This window comes from Ambystoma mexicanum, chromosome 2q (assembly GCF_040938575.1).
Source record: "Ambystoma mexicanum isolate Mex_15411 chromosome 2q, UKY_AmexF1_1, whole genome shotgun sequence".
Lineage (NCBI taxonomy): Eukaryota > Metazoa > Chordata > Amphibia > Caudata > Ambystomatidae > Ambystoma > Ambystoma mexicanum.
The window spans coordinates 125,712,277-125,734,281 of record NC_090924.1 but is presented as its reverse complement, the minus strand read 5'-3'; the positions used below and the strand labels follow the sequence as shown (position 1 = coordinate 125,734,281).

Sequence of the window (22,005 nt, the reverse complement as noted above, 5' to 3'; positions counted from 1 at the left end):
GGGGGAGAGCCTTTATTTTGCACCTGCTGGGATCTGCATTGGCAGAAGCTCTGAGGGCTGGGCCTTTCCTTTTGCCTGTAAAAACAAAAAGCAGCCCTCCTCCCTCCAGCCCTGAGAGCATGGGCGTGACACTGGAAAAAGCAGCATCTCCCCTTTGGTAAAGATGACCATTGCACAGCTGCTCACTCAGAGCTCGATCGTGCTCGATCAGGCGAGATATATTTAGGTCACCAGCAAAGTCTGTTCTCTTTTCTTGCGTAGGGTGAGCATTCACAGAGCCCAGCTTCGTTGACAAGAGTGCAAAAGGTGTATACTAAAAGCTTTCTGCTTTACTTGAGCGCCATGGCCGTTATTATATTTTGGCTGCTCCAAGCAATCTCTGTCCAGCCGATGCAAATTTCCAGCTCAAATTTTCCCAGCACTCAAAAAGTCCCTCCTCCCGCCAGCTCTGCTTTCAGGAAGTTCAGCAGAAGCAGTCCAACTTCTGTTCCCACTTCAGAGGAAAAGCTTTCTCGGGCCAGAGAAAGCCAGGGAATCACTGTACCGGCAAGTGCATTTCTTACAACTGGTAATCCCTCAGAACACAGAAATGAAGAAGCTGTATATGAAAATGTATTATTTCTTTGGTACACTAACCTATGTAACTAATATGGACCATTTCAGAGGACGGAGCGGACCCAACTGTGATCCCAGAGACCCAAATACCCAGCAGTAGGGAAAATAAATCCTCTCTGTGCTCTGCAACATTACATACACAAAATGCAAGCGCGTGCATTTTTTTATTGGCCCCATATACAGAATACATGTGAGGATGCTTGCCTTCCCAGTGTATTTCTCAAGCTCTTGAGAGCATATGCTATTTCCATGGGAACGCAAATAAGTTCATACTTTACATTTGTGTGTGACAAAAGGGGAAAAAAACTATTTTGTGTAAAATGCCAGCAGAGAGTGTTTCTGCCCGGTCTCGAACCGGGGACCTTTCCCGTGTGAGGCGAACGTGATAACCACTACACTACAGAAACAGCTGCTTGCTCACCTTTGTAGGGACTGGGAGAACAGGTGCAAAGGGCAGTGCAAGTGGACCTGCTTAAAGACTAATCAAATGCCTTGCGCCTGAAGCTCACACAATCCAGCCTAAAACATACGTCCTATCAAGCATGCGCACATATACAAGTATGCCAGCTGAGGGCCTATGCAGCGTACAGAGGGAAGGACATATTTCCACTTTGAGATCGGACGGCCAAAACTCACAAGCAAATCAAGGAATGTTACTGAGAGCTAACAGAGAACACAAAGTGCTTGTCGCAAGGACATGGCACGCAAAGAGGTTCAGGAAGTGAATTGTTCATCGACTACTGCTTACCGAGAAAACCAGAGAGTCTGTCCAATGAAAATAACATTGAAAAAACAAAAAATAGGAGCTCAAGTTAACCACCTTGATTGGGACCTCTCGCACCCAAAGCGAGAATCATACCCCTAGACCAACGAGCCACAGTCCTTTGAGCATTTGACGGAATTGTCCTCAGCGTTTGCACCCCCCTTAGGATTCGAGGCCAAGAATGCCTATTCCTGAAGTTTGTTCCTGCCGCTGAAAGCCTTGTCGGTGTATGAGCCAAATGAATGCCCCAGTCGGCACGCTCTGACTGTCTTCACAGGTCTCCTCCTCATCCCGAAGGTTGGTGGCCCATTGACATCAGGGTGGAAGGTGCTTGCGATACACTGTTCCTTCCTTCCTTCCTTCCTTCCTTTATTCCTCTTATGCTGTTTATGTAATAAGAGGGGACGATACACAGAAGAGAGAAAGTGGCCCAACACACTAGACTAGCAGTCTTCTGATCAATCTGCAGCTGGCAAGGTGGGGGAGAGCCTTTATTTTGCACCTGCTGGGATCTGCATTGGCAGAAGCTCTGAGGGCTGGGCCTTTCCTTTTGCCTGTAAAAACAAAAAGCAGCCCTCCTCCCTCCAGCCCTGAGAGCATGGGCGTGACACTGGAAAAAGCAGCATCTCCCCTTTGGTAAAGATGACCATTGCACAGCTGCTCACTCAGAGCTCGATCGTGCTCGATCAGGCGAGATATATTTAGGTCACCAGCAAAGTCTGTTCTCTTTTCTTGCGTAGGGTGAGCATTCACAGAGCCCAGCTTCGTTGACAAGAGTGCAAAAGGTGTATACTAAAAGCTTTCTGCTTTACTTGAGCGCCATGGCCGTTATTATATTTTGGCTGCTCCAAGCAATCTCTGTCCAGCCGATGCAAATTTCCAGCTCAAATTTTCCCAGCACTCAAAAAGTCCCTCCTCCCGCCAGCTCTGCTTTCAGGAAGTTCAGCAGAAGCAGTCCAACTTCTGTTCCCACTTCAGAGGAAAAGCTTTCTCGGGCCAGAGAAAGCCAGGGAATCACTGTACCGGCAAGTGCATTTCTTACAACTGGTAATCCCTCAGAACACAGAAATGAAGAAGCTGTATATGAAAATGTATTATTTCTTTGGTACACTAACCTATGTAACTAATATGGACCATTTCAGAGGACGGAGCGGACCCAACTGTGATCCCAGAGACCCAAATACCCAGCAGTAGGGAAAATAAATCCTCTCTGTGCTCTGCAACATTACATACACAAAATGCAAGCGCGTGCATTTTTTTATTGGCCCCATATACAGAATACATGTGAGGATGCTTGCCTTCCCAGTGTATTTCTCAAGCTCTTGAGAGCATATGCTATTTCCATGGGAACGCAAATAAGTTCATACTTTACATTTGTGTGTGACAAAAGGGGAAAAAAACTATTTTGTGTAAAATGCCAGCAGAGAGTGTTTCTGCCCGGTCTCGAACCGGGGACCTTTATAACCACTACACTACAGAAACAGCTGCTTGCTCACCTTTGTAGGGACTGGGAGAACAGGTGCAAAGGGCAGTGCAAGTGGACCTGCTTAAAGACTAATCAAATGCCTTGCGCCTGAAGCTCACACAATCCAGCCTAAAACATACGTCCTATCAAGCATGCGCACATATACAAGTATGCCAGCTGAGGGCCTATGCAGCGTACAGAGGGAAGGACATATTTCCACTTTGAGATCGGACGGCCAAAACTCACAAGCAAATCAAGGAATGTTACTGAGAGCTAACAGAGAACACAAAGTGCTTGTCGCAAGGACATGGCACGCAAAGAGGTTCAGGAAGTGAATTGTTCATCGACTACTGCTTACCGAGAAAACCAGAGAGTCTGTCCAATGAAAATAACATTGAAAAAACGAAAAAAAGGAGCTCAAGTTAACCACCTTGATTGGGCTCGTACGGGATTTGAACCCGGGACCTCTCGCACCCAAAGCGAGAATCATACCCCTAGACCAACGAGCCACGGTCCTTTGAGCATTTGACGGAATTGTCCTCAGCGTTTGCACCCCCCTTAGGATTCGAGGCCAAGAATGCCTATTCCTGAAGTTTGTTCCTGCCGCTGAAAGCCTTGTCGGTGTATGAGCCAAATGAATGCCCCAGTCGGCACGCTCTGACTGTCTTCACAGGTCTCCTCCTCATCCCGAAGGTTGGTAGCCCATTGACATCAGGGTGGAAGGTGCTTGCGATACACTGTTCCTTCCTTCCTTCCTTCCTTCCTTTATTCCTCTTATGCTGTTTATGTAATAAGAGGGGACGATACACAGAAGAGAGAAAGTGGCCCAACACACTAGACTAGCAGTCTTCTGATCAATCTGCAGCTGGCAAGGTGGGGGAGAGCCTTTATTTTGCACCTGCTGGGATCTGCATTGGCAGAAGCTCTGAGGGCTGGGCCTTTCCTTTTGCCTGTAAAAACAAAAAGCAGCCCTCCTCCCTCCAGCCCTGAGAGCATGGGCGTGACACTGGAAAAAGCAGCATCTCCCCTTTGGTAAAGATGACCATTGCACAGCTGCTCACTCAGAGCTCGATCGTGCTCGATCAGGCCAGATATATTTAGGTCACCAGCAAAGTCTGTTCTCTTTTCTTGCGTAGGGTGAGCATTCACAGAACCCAGCTTCGTTGACAAGAGTGCAAAAGGTGTATACTAAAAGCTTTCTGCTTTACTTGAGCGCCATGGCCGTTATTATATTTTGGCTGCTCCAAGCAATCTCTGTCCAGCCGATGCAAATTTCCAGCTCAAATTTTCCCAGCACTCAAAAAGTCCCTCCTCCCGCCAGCTCTGCTTTCAGGAAGTTCAGCAGAAGCAGTCCAACTTCTGTTCCCACTTCAGAGGAAAAGCTTTCTCGGGCCAGAGAAAGCCAGGGAATCACTGTACCGGCAAGTGCATTTCTTACAACTGGTAATCCCTCAGAACACAGAAATGAAGAAGCTGTATATGAAAATGTATTATTTCTTTGGTACACTAACCTATGTAACTAATATGGACCATTTCAGAGGACGGAGCGGACCCAACTGTGATCCCAGAGACTCAAATACCCAGCAGTAGGGAAAATAAATCCTCTCTGTGCTCTGCAACATTACATACACAAAATGCAAGCGCGTGCATTTTTTTATTGGCCCCATATACAGAATACATGTGAGGATGCTTGCCTTCCCAGTGTATTTCTCAAGCTCTTGAGAGCATATGCTATTTCCATGGGAACGCAAATAAGTTCATACTTTACATTTGTGTGTGACAAAAGGGGAAAAAAACTATTTTGTGTAAAATGCCAGCAGAGAGTGTTTCTGCCCGGTCTCGAACCGGGGACCTTTCGCGTGTGAGGCGAACGTGATAACCACTACACTACAGAAACAGCTGCTTACTCACCTTTGTAGGGACTGGGAGAACAGGTGCAAAGGGCAGTGCAAGTGGACCTGCTTAAAGACTAATCAAATGCCTTGCGCCTGAAGCTCACACAATCCAGCCTAAAACATACGTCCTATCAAGCATGCGCACATATACAAGTATGCCAGCTGAGGGCCTATGCAGCGTACAGAGGGAAGGACATATTTCCACTTTGAGATCGGACGGCCAAAACTCACAAGCAAATCAAGGAATGTTACTGAGAGCTAACAGAGAACACAAAGTGCTTGTCGCAAGGACATGGCACGCAAAGAGGTTCAGGAAGTGAATTGTTCATCGACTACTGCTTACCGAGAAAACCAGAGAGTCTGTCCAATGAAAATAACATTGAAAAAACAAAAAATAGGAGCTCAAGTTAACCACCTTGATTGGGACCTCTCGCACCCAAAGCGAGAATCATACCCCTAGACCAACGAGCCACGGTCCTTTGAGCATTTGACGGAATTGTCCTCAGCGTTTGCACCCCCCTTAGGATTCGAGGTAAAGAATGCCTATTCCTGAAGTTTGTTCCTGCCGCTGAAAGCCTTGTCGGTGTATGAGCCAAATGAATGCCCCAGTCGGCACGCTCTGACTGTCTTCACAGGTCTCCTCCTCATCCCGAAGGTTGGTGGCCCATTGACATCAGGGTGGAAGGTGCTTGCGATACACTGTTCCTTCCTTCCTTCCTTCCTTCCTTTATTCCTCTTATGCTGTTTATGTAATAAGAGGGGACGATACACAGAAGAGAGAAAGTGGCCCAACACACTAGACTAGCAGTCTTCTGATCAATCTGCAGCTGGCAAGGTGGGGGAGAGCCTTTATTTTGCACCTGCTGGGATCTGCATTGGCAGAAGCTCTGAGGGCTGGGCCTTTCCTTTTGCCTGTAAAAACAAAAAGCAGCCCTCCTCCCTCCAGCCCTGAGAGCATGGGCGTGACACTGGAAAAAGCAGCATCTCCCCTTTGGTAAAGATGACCATTGCACAGCTGCTCACTCAGAGCTCGATCGTGCTCGATCAGGCGAGATATATTTAGGTCACCAGCAAAGTCTGTTCTCTTTTCTTGCGTAGGGTGAGCATTCACAGAGCCCAGCTTCGTTGACAAGAGTGCAAAAGGTGTATACTAAAAGCTTTCTGCTTTACTTGAGCGCCATGGCCGTTATTATATTTTGGCTGCTCCAAGCAATCTCTGTCCAGCCGATGCAAATTTCCAGCTCAAATTTTCCCAGCACTCAAAAAGTCCCTCCTCCCGCCAGCTCTGCTTTCAGGAAGTTCAGCAGAAGCAGTCCAACTTCTGTTCCCACTTCAGAGGAAAAGCTTTCTCGGGCCAGAGAAAGCCAGGGAATCACTGTACCGGCAAGTGCATTTCTTACAACTGGTAATCCCTCAGAACACAGAAATGAAGAAGCTGTATATGTAAATGTATTATTTCTTTGGTACACTAACCTATGTAACTAATATGGACCATTTCAGAGGACGGAGCGGACCCAACTGTGATCCCAGAGACCCAAATACCCAGCAGTAGGGAAAATAAATCCTCTCTGTGCTCTGCAACATTACATACACAAAATGCAAGCGCGTGCATTTTTTTATTGGCCCCATATACAGAATACATGTGAGGATGCTTGCCTTCCCAGTGTATTTCTCAAGCTCTTGAGAGCATATGCTATTTCCATGGGAACGCAAATAAGTTCATACTTTACATTTGTGTGTGACAAAAGGGGAAAAAAACTATTTTGTGTAAAATGCCAGCAGAGAGTGTTTCTGCCCGGTCTCGAACCGGGGACCTTTCGCGTGTGAGGCGAACGTGATAACCACTACACTACAGAAACAGCTGCTTGCTCAACTTTGTAGGGACTGGGAGAACAGGTGCAAAGGGCAGTGCAAGTGGACCTGCTTAAAGACTAATCAAATGCCTTGCGCCTGAAGCTCACACAATCCAGCCTAAAACATACGTCCTATCAAGCATGCGCACATATACAAGTATGCCAGCTGAGGGCCTATGCAGCGTACAGAGGGAAGGACATATTTCCACTTTGAGATCGGACGGCCAAAACTCACAAGCAAATCAAGGAATGTTACTGAGAGCTAACAGAGAACACAAAGTGCTTGTCGCAAGGACATGGCACGCAAAGAGGTTCAGGAAGTGAATTGTTCATCGACTACTGCTTACCGAGAAAACCAGAGAGTCTGTCCAATGAAAATAACATTGAAAAAACAAAAAAAAGGAGCTCAAGTTAACCACCTTGATTGGGCTCGTACGGGATTTGAACCCGGGACCTCTCGCACCCAAAGCGAGAATCATACCCCTAGACCAACGAGCCACGGTCCTTTGAGCATTTGACGGAATTGTCCTCAGCGTTTGCACCCCCCTTAGGATTCGAGGCCAAGAATGCCTATTCCTGAAGTTTGTTCCTGCCGCTGAAAGCCTTGTCGGTGTATGAGCCAAATGAATGCCCCAGTCGGCACGCTCTGACTGTCTTCACAGGTCTCCTCCTCATCCCGAAGGTTGGTGGCCCATTGACATCAGGGTGGAAGGTGCTTGCGATACACTGTTCCTTCCTTCCTTTATTCCTCTTATGCTGTTTATGTAATAAGAGGGGACGATACACAGAAGAGAGAAAGTGGCCCAACACACTAGACTAGCAGTCTTCTGATCAATCTGCAGCTGGCAAGGTGGGGGAGAGCCTTTATTTTGCACCTGCTGGGATCTGCATTGGCAGAAGCTCTGAGGGCTGGGCCTTTCCTTTTGCCTGTAAAAACAAAAAGCAGCCCTCCTCCCTCCAGCCCTGAGAGCATGGGCGTGACACTGGAAAAAGCAGCATCTCCCCTTTGGTAAAGATGACCATTGCACAGCTGCTCACTCAGAGCTCGATCGTGCTCGATCAGGCGAGATATATTTAGGTCACCAGCAAAGTCTGTTCTCTTTTCTTGCGTAGGGTGAGCATTCACAGAGCCCAGCTTCGTTGACAAGAGTGCAAAAGGTGTATACTAAAAGCTTTCTGCTTTACTTGAGCGCCATGGCCGTTATTATATTTTGGCTGCTCCAAGCAATCTCTGTCCAGCCGATGCAAATTTCCAGCTCAAATTTTCCCAGCACTCAAAAAGTCCCTCCTCCCGCCAGCTCTGCTTTCAGGAAGTTCAGCAGAAGCAGTCCAACTTCTGTTCCCACTTCAGAGGAAAAGCTTTCTCGGGCCAGAGAAAGCCAGGGAATCACTGTACCGGCAAGTGCATTTCTTACAACTGGTAATCCCTCAGAACACAGAAATGAAGAAGCTGTATATGAAAATGTATTATTTCTTTGGTACACTAACCTATGTAACTAATATGGACCATTTCAGAGGACGGAGCGGACCCAACTGTGATCCCAGAGACCCAAATACCCAGCAGTAGGGAAAATAAATCCTCTCTGTGCTCTGCAACATTACATACACAAAATGCAAGCGCGTGCATTTTTTTATTGGCCCCATATACAGAATACATGTGAGGATGCTTGCCTTCCCAGTGTATTTCTCAAGCTCTTGAGAGCATATGCTATTTCCATGGGAACGCAAATAAGTTCATACTTTACATTTGTGTGTGACAAAAGGGGAAAAAAACTATTTTGTGTAAAATGCCAGCAGAGAGTGTTTCTGCCCGGTCTCGAACCGGGGACCTTTCGCGTGTGAGGCGAACGTGATAACCACTACACTACAGAAACAGCTGCTTGCTCACCTTTGTAGGGACTGGGAGAACAGGTGCAAAGGGCAGTGCAAGTGGACCTGCTTAAAGACTAATCAAATGCCTTGCGCCTGAAGATCACACAATCCAGCCTAAAACATACGTCCTATCAAGCATGCGCACATATACAAGTATGCCAGCTGAGGGCCTATGCAGCGTACAGAGGGAAGGACATATTTCCACTTTGAGATCGGACGGCCAAAACTCACAAGCAAATCAAGGAATGTTACTGAGAGCTAACAGAGAACACAAAGTGCTTGTCGCAAGGACATGGCACGCAAAGAGGTTCAGGAAGTGAATTGTTCATCGACTACTGCTTACCGAGAAAACCAGAGAGTCTGTCCAATGAAAATAACATTGAAAAAACAAAAAATAGGAGCTCAAGTTAACCACCTTGATTGGGACCTCTCGCACCCAAAGCGAGAATCATACCCCTAGACCAACGAGCCACGGTCCTTTGAGCATTTGACGGAATTGTCCTCAGCGTTTGCACCCCCCTTAGGATTCGAGGTAAAGAATGCCTATTCCTGAAGTTTGTTCCTGCCGCTGAAAGCCTTGTCGGTGTATGAGCCAAATGAATGCCCCAGTCGGCACGCTCTGACTGTCTTCACAGGTCTCCTCCTCATCCCGAAGGTTGGTGGCCCATTGACATCAGGGTGGAAGGTGCTTGCGATACACTGTTCCTTCCTTCCTTCCTTCCTTCCTTTATTCCTCTTATGCTGTTTATGTAATAAGAGGGGACGATACACAGAAGAGAGAAAGTGGCCCAACACACTAGACTAGCAGTCTTCTGATCAATCTGCAGCTGGCAAGGTGGGGGAGAGCCTTTATTTTGCACCTGCTGGGATCTGCATTGGCAGAAGCTCTGAGGGCTGGGCCTTTCCTTTTGCCTGTAAAAACAAAAAGCAGCCCTCCTCCCTCCAGCCCTGAGAGCATGGGCGTGACACTGGAAAAAGCAGCATCTCCCCTTTGGTAAAGATGACCATTGCACAGCTGCTCACTCAGAGCTCGATCGTGCTCGATCAGGCGAGATATATTTAGGTCACCAGCAAAGTCTGTTCTCTTTTCTTGCGTAGGGTGAGCATTCACAGAGCCCAGCTTCGTTGACAAGAGTGCAAAAGGTGTATACTAAAAGCTTTCTGCTTTACTTGAGCGCCATGGCCGTTATTATATTTTGGCTGCTCCAAGCAATCTCTGTCCAGCCGATGCAAATTTCCAGCTCAAATTTTCCCAGCACTCAAAAAGTCCCTCCTCCCGCCAGCTCTGCTTTCAGGAAGTTCAGCAGAAGCAGTCCAACTTCTGTTCCCACTTCAGAGGAAAAGCTTTCTCGGGCCAGAGAAAGCCAGGGAATCACTGTACCGGCAAGTGCATTTCTTACAACTGGTAATCCCTCAGAACACAGAAATGAAGAAGCTGTATATGAAAATGTATTATTTCTTTGGTACACTAACCTATGTAACTAATATGGACCATTTCAGAGGACGGAGCGGACCCAACTGTGATCCCAGAGACCCAAATACCCAGCAGTAGGGAAAATAAATCCTCTCTGTGCTCTGCAACATTACATACACAAAATGCAAGCGCGTGCATTTTTTTATTGGCCCCATATACAGAATACATGTGAGGATGCTTGCCTTCCCAGTGTATTTCTCAAGCTCTTGAGAGCATATGCTATTTCCATGGGAACGCAAATAAGTTCATACTTTACATTTGTGTGTGACAAAAGGGGAAAAAAACTATTTTGTGTAAAATGCCAGCAGAGAGTGTTTCTGCCCGGTCTCGAACCGGGGACCTTTCGCGTGTGAGGCGAACGTGATAACCACTACACTACAGAAACAGCTGCTTGCTCACCTTTGTAGGGACTGGGAGAACAGGTGCAAAGGGCAGTGCAAGTGGACCTGCTTAAAGACTAATCAAATGCCTTGCGCCTGAAGCTCACACAATCCAGCCTAAAACATACGTCCTATCAAGCATGCGCACATATACAAGTATGCCAGCTGAGGGCCTATGCAGCGTACAGAGGGAAGGACATATTTCCACTTTGAGATCGGACGGCCAAAACTCACAAGCAAATCAAGGAATGTTACTGAGAGCTAACAGAGAACACAAAGTGCTTGTCGCAAGGACATGGCACGCAAAGAGGTTCAGGAAGTGAATTGTTCATCGACTACTGCTTACCGAGAAAACCAGAGAGTCTGTCCAATGAAAATAACATTGAAAAAACAAAAAAAAGGAGCTCAAGTTAACCACCTTGATTGGGCTCGTACGGGATTTGAACCCGGGACCTCTCGCACCCAAAGCGAGAATCATACCCCTAGACCAACGAGCCACGGTCCTTTGAGCATTTGACGGAATTGTCCTCAGCGTTTGCACCCCCCTTAGGATTCGAGGCCAAGAATGCCTATTCCTGAAGTTTGTTCCTGCCGCTGAAAGCCTTGTCGGTGTATGAGCCAAATGAATGCCCCAGTCGGCACGCTCTGACTGTCTTCACAGGTCTCCTCCTCATCCCGAAGGTTGGTGGCCCATTGACATCAGGGTGGAAGGTGCTTGCGATACACTGTTCCTTCCTTCCTTTATTCCTCTTATGCTGTTTATGTAATAAGAGGGGACGATACACAGAAGAGAGAAAGTGGCCCAACACACTAGACTAGCAGTCTTCTGATCAATCTGCAGCTGGCAAGGTGGGGGAGAGCCTTTATTTTGCACCTGCTGGGATCTGCATTGGCAGAAGCTCTGAGGGCTGGGCCTTTCCTTTTGCCTGTAAAAACAAAAAGCAGCCCTCCTCCCTCCAGCCCTGAGAGCATGGGCGTGACACTGGAAAAAGCAGCATCTCCCCTTTGGTAAAGATGACCATTGCACAGCTGCTCACTCAGAGCTCGATCGTGCTCGATCAGGCTCGATCAGGCGAGATATATTTAGGTCACCAGCAAAGTCTGTTCTCTTTTCTTGCGTAGGGTGAGCATTCAAAGAGCCCAGCTTCGTTGACAAGAGTGCAAAAGGTGTATACTAAAAGCTTTCTGCTTTACTTGAGCGCCATGGCCGTTATTATATTTTGGCTGCTCCAAGCAATCTCTGTCCAGCCGATGCAAATTTCCAGCTCAAATTTTCCCAGCACTCAAAAAGTCCCTCCTCCCGCCAGCTCTGCTTTCAGGAAGTTCAGCAGAAGCAGTCCAACTTCTGTTCCCACTTCAGAGGAAAAGCTTTCTCGGGCCAGAGAAAGCCAGGGAATCACTGTACCGGCAAGTGCATTTCTTACAACTGGTAATCCCTCAGAACACAGAAATGAAGAAGCTGTATATGAAAATGTATTATTTCTTTGGTACACTAACCTATGTAACTAATATGGACCATTTCAGAGGACGGAGCGGACCCAACTGTGATCCCAGAGACCCAAATACCCAGCAGTAGGGAAAATAAATCCTCTCTGTGCTCTGCAACATTACATACACAAAATGCAAGCGCGTGCATTTTTTTATTGGCCCCATATACAGAATACATGTGAGGATGCTTGCCTTCCCAGTGTATTTCTCAAGCTCTTGAGAGCATATGCTATTTCCATGAGAACGCAAATAAGTTCATACTTTACATTTGTGTGTGACAAAAGGGGAAAAAAACTATTTTGTGTAAAATGCCAGCAGAGAGTGTTTCTGCCCGGTCTCGAACCGGGGACCTTTCGCGTGTGAGGCGAACGTGATAACCACTACACTACAGAAACAGCTGCTTGCTCACCTTTGTAGGGACTGGGAGAACAGGTGCAAAGGGCAGTGCAAGTGGACCTGCTTAAAGACTAATCAAATGCCTTGCGCCTGAAGCTCACACAATCCAGCCTAAAACATACGTCCTATCAAGCATGCGCACATATACAAGTATGCCAGCTGAGGGCCTATGCAGCGTACAGAGGGAAGGACATATTTCCACTTTGAGATCGGACGGCCAAAACTCACAAGCAAATCAAGGAATGTTACTGAGAGCTAACAGAGAACACAAAGTGCTTGTCGCAAGGACATGGCACGCAAAGAGGTTCAGGAAGTGAATTGTTCATCGACTACTGCTTACCGAGAAAACCAGAGAGTCTGTCCAATGAAAATAACATTGAAAAAACAAAAAAAAGGAGCTCAAGTTAACCACCTTGATTGGGCTCGTCCGGGATTTGAACCCGGGACCTCTCGCACCCAAAGCGAAAATCATACCCCTAGACCAACGAGCCACGGTCCTTTGAGCATTTGACGGAATTGTCCTCAGCGTTTGCACCCCCCTTAGGATTCGAGGCCAAGAATGCCTATTCCTGAAGTTTGTTCCTGCCGCTGAAAGCCTTGTCGGTGTATGAGCCAAATGAATGCCCCAGTCGGCACGCTCTGACTGTCTTCACAGGTCTCCTCCTCATCCCGAAGGTTGGTGGCCCATTGACATCAGGGTGGAAGGTGCTTGCGATACACTGTTCCTTCCTTCCTTCCTTCCTTCCTTTATTCCTCTTATGCTGTTTATGTAATAAGAGGGGACGATACACAGAAGAGAGAAAGTGGCCCAACACACTAGACTAGCAGTCTTCTGATCAATCTGCAGCTGGCAAGGTGGGGGAGAGCCTTTATTTTGCACCTGCTGGGATCTGCATTGGCAGAAGCTCTGAGGGCTGGGCCTTTCCTTTTGCCTGTAAAAACAAAAAGCAGCCCTCCTCCCTCCAGCCCTGAGAGCATGGGCGTGACACTGGAAAAAGCAGCATCTCCCCTTTGGTAAAGATGACCATTGCACAGCTGCTCACTCAGAGCTCGATCGTGCTCGATCAGGCGAGATATATTTAGGTCACCAGCAAAGTCTGTTCTCTTTTCTTGCGTAGGGTGAGCATTCACAGAGCCCAGCTTCGTTGACAAGAGTGCAAAAGGTGTATACTAAAAGCTTTCTGCTTTACTTGAGCGCCATGGCCGTTATTATATTTTGGCTGCTCCAAGCAATCTCTGTCCAGCCGATGCAAATTTCCAGCTCAAATTTTCCCAGCACTCAAAAAGTCCCTCCTCCCGCCAGCTCTGCTTTCAGGAAGTTCAGCAGAAGCAGTCCAACTTCTGTTCCCACTTCAGAGGAAAAGCTTTCTCGGGCCAGAGAAAGCCAGGGAATCACTGTACCGGCAAGTGCATTTCTTACAACTGGTAATCCCTCAGAACACAGAAATGAAGAAGCTGTATATGAAAATGTATTATTTCTTTGGTACACTAACCTATGTAACTAATATGGACCATTTCAGAGGACGGAGCGGACCCAACTGTGATCCCAGAGACCCAAATACCCAGCAGTAGGGAAAATAAATCCTCTCTGTGCTCTGCAACATTACATACACAAAATGCAAGCGCGTGCATTTTTTTATTGGCCCCATATACAGAATACATGTGAGGATGCTTGCCTTCCCAGTGTATTTCTCAAGCTCTTGAGAGCATATGCTATTTCCATGAGAACGCAAATAAGTTCATACTTTACATTTGTGTGTGACAAAAGGGGAAAAAAACTATTTTGTGTAAAATGCCAGCAGAGAGTGTTTCTGCCCGGTCTCGAACCGGGGACCTTTCGCGTGTGAGGCGAACGTGATAACCACTACACTACAGAAACAGCTGCTTGCTCACCTTTGTAGGGACTGGGAGAACAGGTGCAAAGGGCAGTGCAAGTGGACCTGCTTAAAGACTAATCAAATGCCTTGCGCCTGAAGCTCACACAATCCAGCCTAAAACATACGTCCTATCAAGCATGCGCACATATACAAGTATGCCAGCTGAGGGCCTATGCAGCGTACAGAGGGAAGGACATATTTCCACTTTGAGATCGGACGGCCAAAACTCACAAGCAAATCAAGGAATGTTACTGAGAGCTAACAGAGAACACAAAGTGCTTGTCGCAAGGACATGGCACGCAAAGAGGTTCAGGAAGTGAATTGTTCATCGACTACTGCTTACCGAGAAAACCAGAGAGTCTGTCCAATGAAAATAACATTGAAAAAACAAAAAAAAGGAGCTCAAGTTAACCACCTTGATTGGGCTCGTCCCGGGACCTCTCGCACCCAAAGCGAGAATCATACCCCTAGACCAACGAGCCACGGTCCTTTGAGCATTTGACGGAATTGTCCTCAGCGTTTGCACCCCCCTTAGGATTCGAGGCCAAGAATGCCTATTCCTGAAGTTTGTTCCTGCCGCTGAAAGCCTTGTCGGTGTATGAGCCAAATGAATGCCCCAGTCGGCACGCTCTGACTGTCTTCACAGGTCTCCTCCTCATCCCGAAGGTTGGTGGCCCATTGACATCAGGGTGGAAGGTGCTTGCGATACACTGTTCCTTCCTTCCTTCCTTCCTTCCTTTATTCCTCTTATGCTGTTTATGTAATAAGAGGGGACGATACACAGAAGAGAGAAAGTGGCCCAACACACTAGACTAGCAGTCTTCTGATCAATCTGCAGCTGGCAAGGTGGGGGAGAGCCTTTATTTTGCACCTGCTGGGATCTGCATTGGCAGAAGCTCTGAGGGCTGGGCCTTTCCTTTTGCCTGTAAAAACAAAAAGCAGCCCTCCTCCCTCCAGCCCTGAGAGCATGGGCGTGACACTGGAAAAAGCAGCATCTCCCCTTTGGTAAAGATGACCATTGCACAGCTGCTCACTCAGAGCTCGATCGTGCTCGATCAGGCGAGATATATTTAGGTCACCAGCAAAGTCTGTTCTCTTTTCTTGCGTAGGGTGAGCATTCACAGAGCCCAGCTTCGTTGACAAGAGTGCAAAAGGTGTATACTAAAAGCTTTCTGCTTTACTTGAGCGCCATGGCCGTTATTATATTTTGGCTGCTCCAAGCAATCTCTGTCCAGCCGATGCAAATTTCCAGCTCAAATTTTCCCAGCACTCAAAAAGTCCCTCCTCCCGCCAGCTCTGCTTTCAGGAAGTTCAGCAGAAGCAGTCCAACTTCTGTTCCCACTTCAGAGGAAAAGCTTTCTCGGGCCAGAGAAAGCCAGGGAATCACTGTACCGGCAAGTGCATTTCTTACAACTGGTAATCCCTCAGAACACAGAAATGAAGAAGCTGTATATGAAAATGTATTATTTCTTTGGTACACTAACCTATGTAACTAATATGGACCATTTCAGAGGACGGAGCGGACCCAACTGTGATCCCAGAGACCCAAATACCCAGCAGTAGGGAAAATAAATCCTCTCTGTGCTCTGCAACATTACATACACAAAATGCAAGCGCGTGCATTTTTTTATTGGCCCCATATACAGAATACATGTGAGGATGCTTGCCTTCCCAGTGTATTTCTCAAGCTCTTGAGAGCATATGCTATTTCCATGGGAACGCAAATAAGTTCATACTTTACATTTGTGTGTGACAAAAGGGGAAAAAAACTATTTTGTGTAAAATGCCAGCAGAGAGTGTTTCTGCCCGGTCTCGAACCGGGGACCTTTCGCGTGTGAGGCGAACGTGATAACCACTACACTACAGAAACAGCTGCTTGCTCACCTTTGTAGGGACTGGGAGAACAGGTGCAAAGGGCAATGCAAGTGGACCTGCTTAAAGACTAATCAAATGCCTTGCGCCTGAAGCTCACACAATCCAGCCTAAAACATACGTCCTATCAAGCATGCGCACATATACAAGTATGCCAGCTGAGGGCCTATGCAGCGTACAGAGGGAAGGACATATTTCCACTTTGAGATCGGACGGCCAAAACTCACAAGCAAATCAAGGAATGTTACTGAGAGCTAACAGAGAACACAAAGTGCTTGTCGCAAGGACATGGCACGCAAAGAGGTTCAGGAAGTGAATTGTTCATCGACTACTGCTTACCGAGAAAACCAGAGAGTCTGTCCAATGAAAATAACATTGAAAAAACAAAAAAAAGGAGCTCAAGTTAACCACCTTGATTGGGCTCGTCCGGGATTTGAACCCGGGACCTCTCGCACCCAAAGCGAGAATCATACCCCTAGACCAACGAGCCACGGTCCTTTGAGCATTTGACGGAATTGTCCTCAGCGTTTGCACCCCCCTTAGGATTCGAGGCCAAGAATGCCTATTCCTGAAGTTTGTTCCTGCCGCTGAAAGCCTTGTCGGTGTATGAGCCAAATGAATGCCCCAGTCGGCACGCTCTGACTGTCTTCACAGGTCTCCTCCTCATCCCGAAGGTTGGTGGCCCATTGACATCAGGGTGGAAGGTGCTTGCGATACACTGTTCCTTCCTTCCTTCCTTCCTTCCTTTATTCCTCTTATGCTGTTTATGTAATAAGAGGGGACGATACACAGAAGAGAGAAAGTGGCCCAACACACTAGACTAGCAGTCTTCTGATCAATCTGCAGCTGGCAAGGTGGGGGAGAGCCTTTATTTTGCACCTGCTGGGATCTGCATTGGCAGAAGCTCTGAGGGCTGGGCCTTTCCTTTTGCCTGTAAAAACAAAAAGCAGCCCTCCTCCCTCCAGCCCTGAGAGCATGGGCGTGACACTGGAAAAAGCAGCATCTCCCCTTTGGTAAAGATGACCATTGCACAGCTGCTCACTCAGAGCTCGATCGTGCTCGATCAGGCGAGATATATTTAGGTCACCAGCAAAGTCTGTTCTCTTTTCTTGCGTAGGGTGAGCATTCACAGAGCCCAGCTTTGTTGACAAGAGTGCAAAAGGTGTATACTAAAAGCTTTCTGCTTTACTTGAGCGCCATGGCCGTTATTATATTTTGGCTGCTCCAAGCAATCTCTGTCCAGCCGATGCAAATTTCCAGCTCAAATTTTCCCAGCACTCAAAAAGTCCCTCCTCCCGCCAGCTCTGCTTTCAGGAAGTTCAGCAGAAGCAGTCCAACTTCTGTTCCCACTTCAGAGGAAAAGCTTTCTCGGGCCAGAGAAAGCCAGGGAATCACTGTACCGGCAAGTGCATTTCTTACAACTGGTAATCCCTCAGAACACAGAAATGAAGAAGCTGTATATGAAAATGTATTATTTCTTTGGTACACTAACCTATGTAACTAATATGGACCATTTCAGAGGACGGAGCGGACCCAACTGTGATCCCAGAGACCCAAATACCCAGCAGTAGGGAAAATAAATCCTCTCTGTGCTCTGCAACATTACATACACAAAATGCAAGCGCGTGCATTTTTTTATTGGCCCCATATACAGAATACATGTGAGGATGCTTGCCTTCCCAGTGTATTTCTCAAGCTCTTGAGAGCATATGCTATTTCCATGAGAACGCAAATAAGTTCATACTTTACATTTGTGTGTGACAAAAGGGGAAAAAAACTATTTTGTGTAAAATGCCAGCAGAGAGTGTTTCTGCCCGGTCTCGAACCGGGGACCTTTCGCGTGTGAGGCGAACGTGATAACCACTACACTACAGAAACAGCTGCTTGCTCACCTTTGTAGGGACTGGGAGAACAGGTGCAAAGGGCAGTGCAAGTGGACCTGCTTAAAGACTAATCAAATGCCTTGCGCCTGAAGCTCACACAATCCAGCCTAAAACATACGTCCTATCAAGCATGCGCACATATACAAGTATGCCAGCTGAGGGCCTATGCAGCGTACAGAGGGAAGGACATATTTCCACTTTGAGATCGGACGGCCAAAACTCACAAGCAAATCAAGGAATGTTACTGAGAGCTAACAGAGAACACAAAGTGCTTGTCGCAAGGACATGGCACGCAAAGAGGTTCAGGAAGTGAATTGTTCATCGACTACTGCTTACCGAGAAAACCAGAGAGTCTGTCCAATGAAAATAACATTGAAAAAACAAAAAAAAGGAGCTCAAGTTAACCACCTTGATTGGGCTCGTCCGGGATTTGAACCCGGGACCTCTCGCACCCAAAGCGAGAATCATACCCCTAGACCAACGAGCCACGGTCCTTTGAGCATTTGACGGAATTGTCCTCAGCGTTTGCACCCCCCTTAGGATTCGAGGCCAAGAATGCCTATTCCTGAAGTTTGTTCCTGCCGCTGAAAGCCTTGTCGGTGTATGAGCCAAATGAATGCCCCAGTCGGCACGCTCTGACTGTCTTCACAGGTCTCCTCCTCATCCCGAAGGTTGGTGGCCCATTGACATCAGGGTGGAAGGTGCTTGCGATACACTGTTCCTTCCTTCCTTCCTTCCTTCCTTTATTCCTCTTATGCTGTTTATGTAATAAGAGGGGACGATACACAGAAGAGAGAAAGTGGCCCAACACACTAGACTAGCAGTCTTCTGATCAATCTGCAGCTGGCAAGGTGGGGGAGAGCCTTTATTTTGCACCTGCTGGGATCTGCATTGGCAGAAGCTCTGAGGGCTGGGCCTTTCCTTTTGCCTGTAAAAACAAAAAGCAGCCCTCCTCCCTCCAGCCCTGAGAGCATGGGCGTGACACTGGAAAAAGCAGCATCTCCCCTTTGGTAAAGATGACCATTGCACAGCTGCTCACTCAGAGCTCGATCGTGCTCGATCAGGCGAGATATATTTAGGTCACCAGCAAAGTCTGTTCTCTTTTCTTGCGTAGGGTGAGCATTCACAGAGCCCAGCTTCGTTGACAAGAGTGCAAAAGGTGTATACTAAAAGCTTTCTGCTTTACTTGAGCGCCATGGCCGTTATTATATTTTGGCTGCTCCAAGCAATCTCTGTCCAGCCGATGCAAATTTCCAGCTCAAATTTTCCCAGCACTCAAAAAGTCCCTCCTCCCGCCAGCTCTGCTTTCAGGAAGTTCAGCAGAAGCAGTCCAACTTCTGTTCCCACTTCAGAGGAAAAGCTTTCTCGGGCCAGAGAAAGCCAGGGAATCACTGTACCGGCAAGTGCATTTCTTACAACTGGTAATCCCTCAGAACACAGAAATGAAGAAGCTGTATATGAAAATGTAGTATTTCTTTGGTACACTAACCTATGTAACTAATATGGACCATTTCAGAGGACGGAGCGGACCCAACTGTGATCCCAGAGACCCAAATACCCAGCAGTAGGGAAAATAAATCCTCTCTGTGCTCTGGAACATTACATACACAAAATGCAAGCGCGTGCATTTTTTTATTGGCCCCATATACAGAATACATGTGAGGATGCTTGCCTTCCCAGTGTATTTCTCAAGCTCTTGAGAGCATATGCTATTTCCATGAGAACGCAAATAAGTTCATACTTTACATTTGTGTGTGACAAAAGGGGAAAAAAACTATTTTGTGTAAAATGCCAGCAGAGAGTGTTTCTGCCCGGTCTCGAACAGGGGACCTTTCGCGTGTGAGGCGAACGTGATAACCACTACACTACAGAAACAGCTGCTTGCTCACCTTTGTAGGGACTGGGAGAACAGGTGCAAAGGGCAGTGCAAGTGGACCTGCTTAAAGACTAATCAAATGCCTTGCGCCTGAAGCTCACACAATCCAGCCTAAAACATACGTCCTATCAAGCATGCGCACATATACAAGTATGCCAGCTGAGGGCCTATGCAGCGTACAGAGGGAAGGACATATTTCCACTTTGAGATCGGACGGCCAAAACTCACAAGCAAATCAAGGAATGTTACTGAGAGCTAACAGAGAACACAAAGTGCTTGTCGCAAGGACATGGCACGCAAAGAGGTTCAGGAAGTGAATTGTTCATCGACTACTGCTTACCGAGAAAACCAGAGAGTCTGTCCAATGAAAATAACATTGAAAAAACAAAAAAAAGGAGCTCAAGTTAACCACCTTGATTGGGCTCGTCCGGGATTTGAACCCGGGACCTCTCGCACCCAAAGCGAGAATCATACCCCTAGACCAACGAGCCACGGTCCTTTGAGCATTTGACGGAATTGTCCTCAGCGTTTGCACCCCCCTTAGGATTCGAGGCCAAGAATGCCTATTCCTGAAGTTTGTTCCTGCCGCTGAAAGCCTTGTCGGTGTATGAGCCAAATGAATGCCCCAGTCGGCACGCTCTGACTGTCTTCACAGGTCTCCTCCTCATCCCGAAGGTTGGTGGCCCATTGACATCAGGGTGGAAGGTGCTTGCGATACACTGTTCCTTCCTTCCTTCCTTCCTTCCTTTATTCCTCTTATGCTGTTTATGTAATAAGAGGGGACGATACACAGAAGAGAGAAAGTGGCCCAACACACTAGACTAGCAGTCTTCTGATCAATCTGCAGCTGGCAAGGTGGGGGAGAGCCTTTATTTTGCACCTGCTGGGATCTGCATTGGCAGAAGCTCTGAGGGCTGGGCCTTTCCTTTTGCCTGTAAAAACAAAAAGCAGCCCTCCTCCCTCCAGCCCTGAGAGCATGGGCGTGACACTGGAAAAAGCAGCATCTCCCCTTTGGTAAAGATGACCATTGCACAGCTGCTCACTCAGAGCTCGATCGTGCTCGATCAGGCGAGATATATTTAGGTCACCAGCAAAGTCTGTTCTCTTTTCTTGCGTAGGGTGAGCATTCACAGAGCCCAGCTTCGTTGACAAGAGTGCAAAAGGTGTATACTAAAAGCTTTCTGCTTTACTTGAGCGCCATGGCCGTTATTATATTTTGGCTGCTCCAAGCAATCTCTGTCCAGCCGATGCAAATTTCCAGCTCAAATTTTCCCAGCACTCAAAAAGTCCCTCCTCCCGCCAGCTCTGCTTTCAGGAAGTTCAGCAGAAGCAGTCCAACTTCTGTTCCCACTTCAGAGGAAAAGCTTTCTCGGGCCAGAGAAAGCCAGGGAATCACTGTACCGGCAAGTGCATTTCTTACAACTGGTAATCCCTCAGAACACAGAAATGAAGAAGCTGTATATGAAAATGTATTATTTCTTTGGTACACTAACCTATGTAACTAATATGGACCATTTCAGAGGACGGAGCGGACCCAACTGTGATCCCAGAGACCCAAATACCCAGCAGTAGGGAAAATAAATCCTCTCTGTGCTCTGCAACATTACATACACAAAATGCAAGCGCGTGCATTTTTTTATTGGCCCCATATACAGAATACATGTGAGGATGCTTGCCTTCCCAGTGTATTTCTCAAGCTCTTGAGAGCATATGCTATTTCCATGGGAACGCAAATAAGTTCATACTTTACATTTGTGTGTGACAAAAGGGGAAAAAAACTATTTTGTGTAAAATGCCAGCAGAGAGTGTTTCTGCCCGGTCTCGAACCGGGGACCTTTCGCGTGTGAGGCGAACGTGATAACCACTACACTACAGAAACAGCTGCTTGCTCACCTTTGTAGGGACTGGGAGAACAGGTGCAAAGGGCAATGCAAGTGGACCTGCTTAAAGACTAATCAAATGCCTTGCGCCTGAAGCTCACACAATCCAGCCTAAAACATACGTCCTATCAAGCATGCGCACATATACAAGTATGCCAGCTGAGGGCCTATGCAGCGTACAGAGGGAAGGACATATTTCCACTTTGAGATCGGACGGCCAAAACTCACAAGCAAATCAAGGAATGTTACTGAGAGCTAACAGAGAACACAAAGTGCTTGTCGCAAGGACATGGCACGCAAAGAGGTTCAGGAAGTGAATTGTTCATCGACTACTGCTTACCGAGAAAACCAGAGAGTCTGTCCAATGAAAATAACATTGAAAAAACAAAAAAAAGGAGCTCAAGTTAACCACCTTG

The 22,005-nt window shown here is 47.2% G+C and overlaps 13 non-coding genes across 13 annotated transcripts; all 13 read right to left on the bottom strand.

The window, feature by feature from the left end:
* Positions 1–4,667: 4,667 nt before the first annotated feature.
* On the bottom strand, positions 4,668–4,740 carry TRNAV-CAC (transfer RNA valine (anticodon CAC)). The gene has a single exon. It is a non-coding gene; the product is annotated as a tRNA-Val (tRNA).
* A 1,784-nt stretch (positions 4,741–6,524) lies between these two features.
* On the bottom strand, positions 6,525–6,597 carry TRNAV-CAC (transfer RNA valine (anticodon CAC)). Its single transcript has one exon. It is a non-coding gene; the product is annotated as a tRNA-Val (tRNA).
* A 1,795-nt stretch (positions 6,598–8,392) lies between these two features.
* On the bottom strand, positions 8,393–8,465 carry TRNAV-CAC (transfer RNA valine (anticodon CAC)). The gene has a single exon. It is a non-coding gene; the product is annotated as a tRNA-Val (tRNA).
* A 1,784-nt stretch (positions 8,466–10,249) lies between these two features.
* Positions 10,250–10,322, bottom strand: TRNAV-CAC (transfer RNA valine (anticodon CAC)). The gene has a single exon. It is a non-coding gene; the product is annotated as a tRNA-Val (tRNA).
* Positions 10,323–12,127: 1,805 nt separating this feature from the next.
* On the bottom strand, positions 12,128–12,200 carry TRNAV-CAC (transfer RNA valine (anticodon CAC)). The gene has a single exon. It is a non-coding gene; the product is annotated as a tRNA-Val (tRNA).
* A 420-nt stretch (positions 12,201–12,620) lies between these two features.
* Positions 12,621–12,692, bottom strand: TRNAP-UGG (transfer RNA proline (anticodon UGG)). Its single transcript has one exon. It is a non-coding gene; the product is annotated as a tRNA-Pro (tRNA).
* A 1,315-nt stretch (positions 12,693–14,007) lies between these two features.
* On the bottom strand, positions 14,008–14,080 carry TRNAV-CAC (transfer RNA valine (anticodon CAC)). Its single transcript has one exon. It is a non-coding gene; the product is annotated as a tRNA-Val (tRNA).
* Positions 14,081–15,875: 1,795 nt separating this feature from the next.
* Positions 15,876–15,948, bottom strand: TRNAV-CAC (transfer RNA valine (anticodon CAC)). Its single transcript has one exon. It is a non-coding gene; the product is annotated as a tRNA-Val (tRNA).
* A 420-nt stretch (positions 15,949–16,368) lies between these two features.
* On the bottom strand, positions 16,369–16,440 carry TRNAP-UGG (transfer RNA proline (anticodon UGG)). Its single transcript has one exon. It is a non-coding gene; the product is annotated as a tRNA-Pro (tRNA).
* Positions 16,441–17,755: 1,315 nt separating this feature from the next.
* Positions 17,756–17,828, bottom strand: TRNAV-CAC (transfer RNA valine (anticodon CAC)). The gene has a single exon. It is a non-coding gene; the product is annotated as a tRNA-Val (tRNA).
* Positions 17,829–18,248: 420 nt separating this feature from the next.
* On the bottom strand, positions 18,249–18,320 carry TRNAP-UGG (transfer RNA proline (anticodon UGG)). Its single transcript has one exon. It is a non-coding gene; the product is annotated as a tRNA-Pro (tRNA).
* A 1,808-nt stretch (positions 18,321–20,128) lies between these two features.
* On the bottom strand, positions 20,129–20,200 carry TRNAP-UGG (transfer RNA proline (anticodon UGG)). Its single transcript has one exon. It is a non-coding gene; the product is annotated as a tRNA-Pro (tRNA).
* Positions 20,201–21,515: 1,315 nt separating this feature from the next.
* On the bottom strand, positions 21,516–21,588 carry TRNAV-CAC (transfer RNA valine (anticodon CAC)). The gene has a single exon. It is a non-coding gene; the product is annotated as a tRNA-Val (tRNA).
* Positions 21,589–22,005: the final 417 nt, after the last annotated feature.